The sequence below is a fragment of the Salvelinus fontinalis genome, chromosome 18, assembly GCF_029448725.1.
Source record: "Salvelinus fontinalis isolate EN_2023a chromosome 18, ASM2944872v1, whole genome shotgun sequence".
Lineage (NCBI taxonomy): Eukaryota > Metazoa > Chordata > Actinopteri > Salmoniformes > Salmonidae > Salvelinus > Salvelinus fontinalis.
The window spans coordinates 55,541,373-55,549,960 of record NC_074682.1 but is presented as its reverse complement, the minus strand read 5'-3'; the positions used below and the strand labels follow the sequence as shown (position 1 = coordinate 55,549,960).

The following is an 8,588-nucleotide window of genomic DNA, read 5'->3' as shown; positions in this document are numbered from 1 at the left end:
TTTCATCAAGCTGTCCAGTCAAGAGGAAGCTTCTCACTGTAACCAGTGCCTGTAATCTGGTTCAGGTTATTAATCAACCTACCAGGGTGTTTACAAACACTACAGGAACAAGATCATCCACATGTATCGATCACATTTTTACTAATACTGTAGAACTTTGTTCTGAAGCTGTATCTGTACCCATTGGATGCAGTGATCACAGTATAGTGGCTATATCCAGGAAAACCAAAGTTCCAACAGCTGGGCCTAAAATAGTGTAGAAGAGATCATACAAAAGATGTTGCTGTGACTTATGTGGATGATGTTAAAAATATTTGTTGGTCTGAAGTGATTAATGAGGAGCATCCAGATGCTGCACTTGATGAATTTATGAAATTGCTTCTTCCAATTATTGATAAACATTCACCTGTTAAGAAACTGACTGTTAGAACTGTTAAGGCTCCACGGATTGATGAGGAATTTAAAAACTGTATGGTTAAAAAAGATGGGGCAAAAGGAGTGGCTAATAAGTCTGGCTGCACATCGGACTGGCTGATGTACAGCAAATTGAGAAATGATGTGACTAAACTCAAGAAACTGTATGCAGCCAAGATCAATGATACAGAGAATGATGAAAAAACTTTGGAGTATTTTAAATTAAATTATTGGTCAGAAAAACAAATTCAACTCCACCTTTCATCGAAACAGATGGCTTACTCATCACAAAACGATTTGTGATTATTTTAATGATTATTTCATTAGCAAAGTTGACAAACTTAGCCAGGAAATGCCAACAACGAACAGTGAGCCATTGTATTCATGCATAAATAAACAGATAATGAAAGAAAAGCATTGCAAGTTTGAATTCTGTAAAGTTAGTGTGAGAGATGTGGGAAAATGATTGTTATCGATCAATAAAGACAAACCTCCTGGCATTGACAACCTAGATGGGAAGCTACTGAGGATGGTGGCTGACTCTATAGTCACTCCTATCTGTCATATCTTTAATCTGAGCATAGAGGAAAGTCTTTGTCCTCAGGCCTGGAGGGAAGCCAAAGTAATTCCACTACCCAAGAGTGGTAAAACGGCCTTTACTGGTTCTAACAGCAGACCTATCAGCTTGCTGCCAGCTCCTAGCAAACACAAATACAATGCTATTTCTCTTAAAACAAATTAACAACAGACTTTCAACATGCCTATAGAGAAGGGCACTCAACATGTACTGCACTGACACAAATGACGGATGATTGGTTGAAAGAAATTGATAATAGGAAGATCGTGGGAGCTGTACTGTTAGATTTCAGTGCATCCTTTGATATTATTGACCATAACCTGTTGTTGAAAAAACGTATGTGTTATGGCTTTTCAACCTCTGTCATATCGTGGATTCAGAGCGATCTATCTAATAGAATTCAGAGGGTTTTCTTTAATGGAAGCTTCTCTAATGTCAAACATGTAAAGTGTGGTGTACCGCAGGGCAGCTCTCCGGGCCATCTACTCGTTTCTATTTTTACCAATGACCTTCCGCTGGCATTAAACAAATCATGTGTGTCCATGTATGCTGATGATTCAACCATATACGCATCAGCAACCACAGCTAATGAAGTCACTGAAACCCTTATCAAAGAGTTGCAGTCTGTTTAGGAATGGATCGCCAGTAATAAACTGGTCCTGAACATCTCTAAAACTAAGAGCATTATATTTGGTACAAATCATTGCCTACGTTTTAGACCTCAGCTGAATTTGGTAATGAATGGTGTGGCTGTTGAACAAGTTGAGGAGAATAAATTAATTGGCGTTACCTTAGATTGTAAACTGTCATGGTCAAAACATATAGATTCAATGGTTGTAAAGATGGGGAGAGGTCTGTCTGTAATATAGAGATGCTCTGCTTTTTTGACACCACACACCAAGAAGCAAATTCTGCAGGCTCTAGTTTTGTCTAATCTTGATTATTGTCCAGTCGTGTGGTCCAGTGATGCAAGGAAAGACCTAGTTAAGCTGCAGCTGGCCCAGAACAGAGTGGCACATCTTGCTCATCATCGTAACCAGAGGGCTGATATAAATACTATGCATGCCAGTCTCTCTTGGCTAAGAGTTGAGGAGGGACTGACTGCATCACTTCTTGTTTTTATAGGAAACATTAATGTGTTGAAAATCCCAAATTGTTTGCATAGTCAACTTAGTCAACTGACACAAACATTTGCCCCACCAGACATGACACCAGGGTTCTTTTCACAGTCCCCAAATCCAGAACAAATTCAAGAAAGTGTACATTATTATATATTATATTATATAGAGCCATTACTGCATGGAACTCCGTTCCATCTCATATTGCTCAAGTAAACAGCAAACCCGGTTTAAATAAACACCTCCCGGCATAACGCCTCTCCCCTATGTGACCTAGATAGTTTATGTGTATGCATTGATATGGTATGTGGTATGTGTGCCTTTTACATTTTTTTATGTAGTTCTGTCCTTGAGCTGTTCTTGTCTATTAATGTTCTGTATTATGTCATGTTTCATGTGGAACCCAGGAAGAGTAGATCCTAATAAAATACCAAATACCAAAATACTTATGTAAATGTCATATTTTTGTTTTTTATTTGTAATAAATGTTCAAAAAAAATCTAAATCCATTTTTGCTTTGTCATTATGGGGGTATTGTGTGTAGATTGATGAGTAAAAAATAATATTCAATCAATTTTATAATAACGCCGTAACATAACAAAATGTGGAAAAAGTCAAGGCGTCTGAATACTTTCCGAATACACTGTATGTGTACACATGAGGTGTGTAAAAGACTATGTAAACATTATTACAGTGACCAGTGTTCAATGACTATGTACATAGGGCAGCAGTCTCTAAGGTGCAGGGTAGAGTACATGGTGGTAGCAGGCTAGTAACAGTGACTAAGCTCAGGGAAGGGTACTGGGCAGAGACCGGCTAGTGTTGATTATTTAACAGTCTGATGGCCTGGAGATAGAAGCTGTTTATCAGTCTGTCGGTCCCAGCTTTGATGCACCTGTACTGTCTCCCCCTTCTAGATGGTAGCGGGTTGAACACGCTGTGGCTCGGGTGGATGAGGTCTTGCATGATCTTCTTGGCCTTTCTGTGACACCGGGTGCTGTAGATGTCCTGGAGGACAGGCAGTGTGCCCCCTGTGATGTGTTGGGCTGACCGTACCAGAGCCCTGCCGTTGTGGACGGTACAGTTGCTGTACCATACGGTGATACAGCCTGACAGAATGCTCTCGATGGTGCATCTGTAGAAGTTTGTGAGGGATTTAGGGGCCAAGGAGAATTTCTTCAGCCTCCTGAAGTTGAAGAGGTGCTATTGCATCTTCTTCACCACGCTGTCGGTGTGGTGGGACCATTTCATGTCCTCATTGATTTGCACGCCGAGGAACTTGAAGTTTTTGACCATCTCCACTGCGTCCCCTTTGATGTGGATGGGGGCGTGCTCTCTTTGCTGTCTACTATAGCCCACGATCAGGTCCTTTGTTTTGTTGATATTGAGGGAGAGGTTATTTTCCTGCTACCACTCCACCAGGGCTCTCACCTCCTCTCTCGTCGTTGTTGATAATCAGGCCTACCACTGTTGTGTCGTCAGCAAACTTGATGATTGAGTTGAAGACGTGCGTGGCCACACAGTAATGGGTGATTAGGGAGTACAGGAGAGGGCTGAGCACGTACCCCTGTGGGGCCCCCCATGTTGATGATCAGTGTGTTGTTACCTACCGTCACCGAATGGGGTCAGCTAGTCAGGAAGTCTAGGACCCAGTTGCACAGGGTGGAGTTCAGACCCAGGGCCCTGAGCTTAGTGATGAGCTTGGAGGGCACTATGGTGTTGAGAGGCTGAGCCGTAGTGAAATGAACAGCTTTCTTACATTGGTATTTCTCTTGTTCAGGTGGGACAGGGGCAGTGTGCAGTGCATGGGGATTGTGTCGTCATCGGATCTGTTGGGGCGGTATGCGAATTGTAGTGGGTCTGAGGTGTTGGGTAAGGTGGAGCTGATATAATCCTTAAAACCTTTACTGCAGTCAGATATAGTGTATTACATTTTGAAATGCATTACATTTTGAGTTTGCATCCCAAAATTACACTTTATTTACATCACTGTTACGTCCATCGTCGGAATGAGACCAAAGCGCAGCGTGGAAAGTGTACATCTTAATTTATTTTCGAATGTACACCAAAAAACAACAAAGGATCAACGAACGTAAAGTTCTGCAGGGCTATACAGCTACTGTGCAAAAACAACATCCCAAACTAGGGTGGAAAAACAGGCTGCCTAAGTATGATTCCCAATCAGAGATAACGACAGACAGCTGCCTCTGATTGGGAACCATACCCGGCGAGCAAAGAAATAGAAAACTAGAATGCCCACCCAAATCACACCCTGACCTAACCAAATAGAGAAATAAACAGGCTCTCTAAGGTCAGGGCATGACAATCACAGAACACTGAAATATAAGAATTTGACATAAAAACACCCGATTTTCAGCGTAAAAAGAAAGAGTTTATTAATTATAAAATTAGGAAAGATATTGATAACATTCCACCCATGAGGCCACTAGAGGGCAATTTGCTCATTCGACTGCAGGAAAGGGGTACCTAGCCTCTCAAAGAACTTAATGATGACAGATGTGAGTGCTACAGGGCGATAGTCATTTAGTTCAGTTACCTTCGCTTTCTTGGGTACAGGAACAATGGGGGCCATCTTGAAGCAAGTGGGGACAACAGACCGGGATATGGAGAGATTGAATACGTCTGTAAACACTCCAGCTGGCTACGCTGCACATGCTCTGAGGACGCGGCTTGGCGTGCCGTCTCGGCCGGCAGCCTTAATCGCATTGTAATGGAGTTGATCGTTTTTTTGGTCATTACACAAATGGAACAAGGACATCAATTTAACTTTATCATTAGTATAATTTCCTTGTTAACATAGAAAAGAGAAGGGCATTCAGGTAGGTAGAGAAAGCAAGGATTAGGTCAGTGAAAGTATAAACTGAACTGGAACAATAACAGGTGTGGTCCACATCCCTGGTTAGAACTAGCCAAGGTCATGTATCCAGAGAGATACTCTTTAACAATATCATTTAAAAGATAATTGGTAAAGCAAATACCACAAATTCCTCCACTAAACACATTTACTCTGACAAATGGAAAAAAAGGACAAACTGTCAGCAATCTACCATAGCCAAAAGCTTAACATGTTATTACAGTTTCACCTCCAATAGAATGCGCAATTCAGAATAGATTTACTAAATGCAAAACTCCTGTGTTAAGTCATGTGGATTTGCTCTGTGCTCAGCTTTGGCACTGCACACAAAGACAATACGCAATATGGTGCTATTGCAGTCATTCAATATTTATTTGTTTTTAAGGCATACAATATTTATAATGTCTTTGTGATAGCCTAACTGTGTGTATTCAGTTATGACCTACAGTGGATTGCACTTTGAATCTTAAAGATATTGCATTATATTAAAAAAATAAAAAATAAAAAGTTTTGCATTAGGACAAATTTGAAGTGTGCAACAGGAATTGAAAAAGAAAGTGAAACAGGAAGTGGTCCCATAGGGAAATAATACACGACAAACAGGAAACGTCAACAGACTTCTTTAGTCTGTAAGGAACAAATGCAATAGCAGAAATGCAGAGAGGAACTCAGGGAAAGTGTTATGTGACAATGTCACGTGACAGTGTTATGTTAAATTCTCCAACTGCCAGAGCCTAACTTTTTGAAGACAGAACTTGGGGTCAAGCTATATTCAATTCCAGAAGAGAGCACCTTCAGCATTCTACAGTATATCAAAGAGCAGTGTAGTCAGCTCTATACATCCAAACTATACATCCAAACTATACATCCCAACAGTATAGTAACCTAGAGTAGTTCCTCACTAATACATCAATCAATCCAGAGACATATATGTCAAGCAAATGGCTCTTTCATATTTGTTTCTCTGCATTAAAAATACATGTCTTTTTTAAAGCTATGTGTAGATCCTTATCTAGATCCAGGACAACCTTATCTAGATCCAGGACACCTTATCTAGATCTATGACAACCGTATCTAGATCCAGGACAACTTATCTAGATCCAGGACAACTTATCTAGATCCAGGACAACCTTATCTAGATCTATGACAACGGTATCTAGATCCAGGACAACCTTATCTAGATCCAGGACACCTTATCTAGATCCAGGACAACCTTATCTAGATCCAGGACAACTTATCTAGATCCAGGACACCTTATCTAGATCCAGGACAACCTTATCTAGATCCAGGACAACTTATCTAGATCCAGGACACCTTATCTAGATCCAGGACAACTTATCTAGATCCAGGACACCGTATCTAGATCCAGGACAACGTTATCTAGATCCAGGACAACCTTATCTAGATCCAGAGCATCTTCGGATAATTTTGAACGGTCATCCAACTCGGAATTCCAAGTCGGAATTTCTCCTTAAATAGGTGTCTTCGTTAGACAGACATAGAGAGGGGGGAGAGGAAGAAAGGATGAAAGTGGGAGGGGAACATAAACAGACAGGAGAGTGATTTTCACTAAGGAGAAGGAGGTCGTGCTGCCCGAGATGCATGCTGGATATTTTGGAGTGAAGCGCATAATTGCCTAAATCAACCTATGCTTCTTCTGGCATGGGATTGTCAAAGATTTGGACAGCTGGCCAAGTGAAATAACCTTTTGTCTATCAATCCCATTCTATTTGTCACCTTGTGCTTAAATGTACCTGTCTAGCTTGCCAGAAGTTGGAGAGGATGAGGGCTGCGGCGCCAGAGTTGAAGCCCATCAGTTGTTTCACCATGGCACGGTAAGTGTCACAATTCACATGTTACCGTGATAAGCTGTTTTATAATGGTTCCTTTATTTGACCACAGCAGAGTTCAATATTATAGAGTGTGTGTGTGTCTCAGTATCCTTACAAATATGAAAAGCTGCAGACTGTATGACACAGATATGGGTAAGAATAAAGTAATCTTCTCTCTAACAGTTTAAATGTTAACAGCTGGTGTCTGACGGCGACCAATCACTTGACCAAGTGGGTGGAGGCATTACCCATTAAGGTCAGTGAAGGAAGGAAGTCTAAATTCCCTTCTGTAACCCATCAAGGACAAGACTGGCGAGGCAACCTCCAACACCAACGGTTCTCCTGAGGTCATCTTGTGTCACCAAGGTCATGAACTCTGGAACAAGGTACGGATTTTCTAGGTTATATTCTGTCACCAAAATGTACATTTTTTTAGTTTATTACTTTTTTTGTATACATTTTTTTATGGTACATAATCAGACATATTTCAATATCTTACATTGTCAATAGACATCCCTTTCCTACCTCCTCCTCCAGGTTTGGATGAACGGACCAACCAGACCCTCAAGAATGCCATGGGCAAGGTACCAGGAATGGTGGTAGGACAACCTGAAGGTAATTCTCTTTGCAAACAACATGTAAGCTCCGCTGCAACGTAGGTACTGTTAAGGTGTATAACTCCAGTGGTTATGACGCCACCCCAGAGTTTGTCTCACAACTCACCGACCCTTCTTACGTCAAAAATTACAGACAGGTATCCTTTCTTTTCTGTCTGCCATTACCATTATTGCATATCTAATCAAACCTTTAAATGAAAGCAGTCAGTAACTGTATTTTTACGTACCTGATTAACCTGTAACCTGTGTGTTTGCTTGTTTACGTCTCTGTCTCTTCCCCTATTCCCTTTAACCCTGCTCCTGTTCTCCAGGACCTCGGGGTTCTGCCCAACACCCAGACCCACCTGATGTCCTCCACTACCTGTTCTCCAGGACCTCGGGGTTCTGCCCAACACCCAGACCCACCTGATGTCCTCCACTACCTGTTCTCCAGGACCTAGGGGTTCTGCCCAACACCCAGACCCACCTGATGTCCTCCACTACCTGTTCTCCAGGACCTCGGGGTTCTGCCCAACACCCAGACCCACCTGATGTCCTCCACTACCCGTTCTCCAGGACCTCGGGGTTCTGCCCAACACCCAGACCCACCTGATGTCCTCCACTACCTGTTCTCCAGGACCTCGGGGTTCTGCCCAACACCCAGACATGGATCCACCTGATGTCCTCCACTACCAACCAGCCTCCAACGTTTCATTACATCATCTACAGCGACTGTTGTTGTCATGTTGTCATTACCTGCTAAGAAAGTTTTCTTGCTCCACAACGTGAGATACACAGATTAGCTATAAACACGAGCGCTGCAAACACCTGGACTTTGCAGTCTCCCTCTTCAAGTCCCCCTTTAGAGACTGACTGTGACGGGCAGAACCTCCCATCCACACAGCACCAACCTCCTCTCTATTCCACACACCAATATTCAGTATTTCAGTCTATTATTGCCATGTGAGTGTACAAAAAATATGTTAAAATAAATTATTCACACACCTGTACCAAAAAAAATCCAAGTTAATCTATTTAAATCTTAAATATTGGCAGGTTGGTTTTCACAGCTGTTTCACAAGGGGTTCATTGTTGTAAATTGTAACGTATCCCTTGAAGGTACGTGTTAGTTCAACATGATTCATTGCTGTATCCTAGGAACAACAATAGATACAT

At 41.8% G+C, this 8,588-nt stretch overlaps 1 long non-coding RNA gene across 1 annotated transcript; it reads left to right on the top strand.

Moving 5' to 3' along the window:
* Positions 1-6,559: 6,559 nt before the first annotated feature.
* On the top strand, positions 6,560-8,367 carry LOC129815773 (uncharacterized). Its single transcript, XR_008753474.1, has 4 exons — positions 6,560-6,819; positions 7,119-7,202; positions 7,354-7,431; positions 7,745-8,367. It is a non-coding gene; the product is annotated as an uncharacterized LOC129815773 (long non-coding RNA).
* Positions 8,368-8,588: the final 221 nt, after the last annotated feature.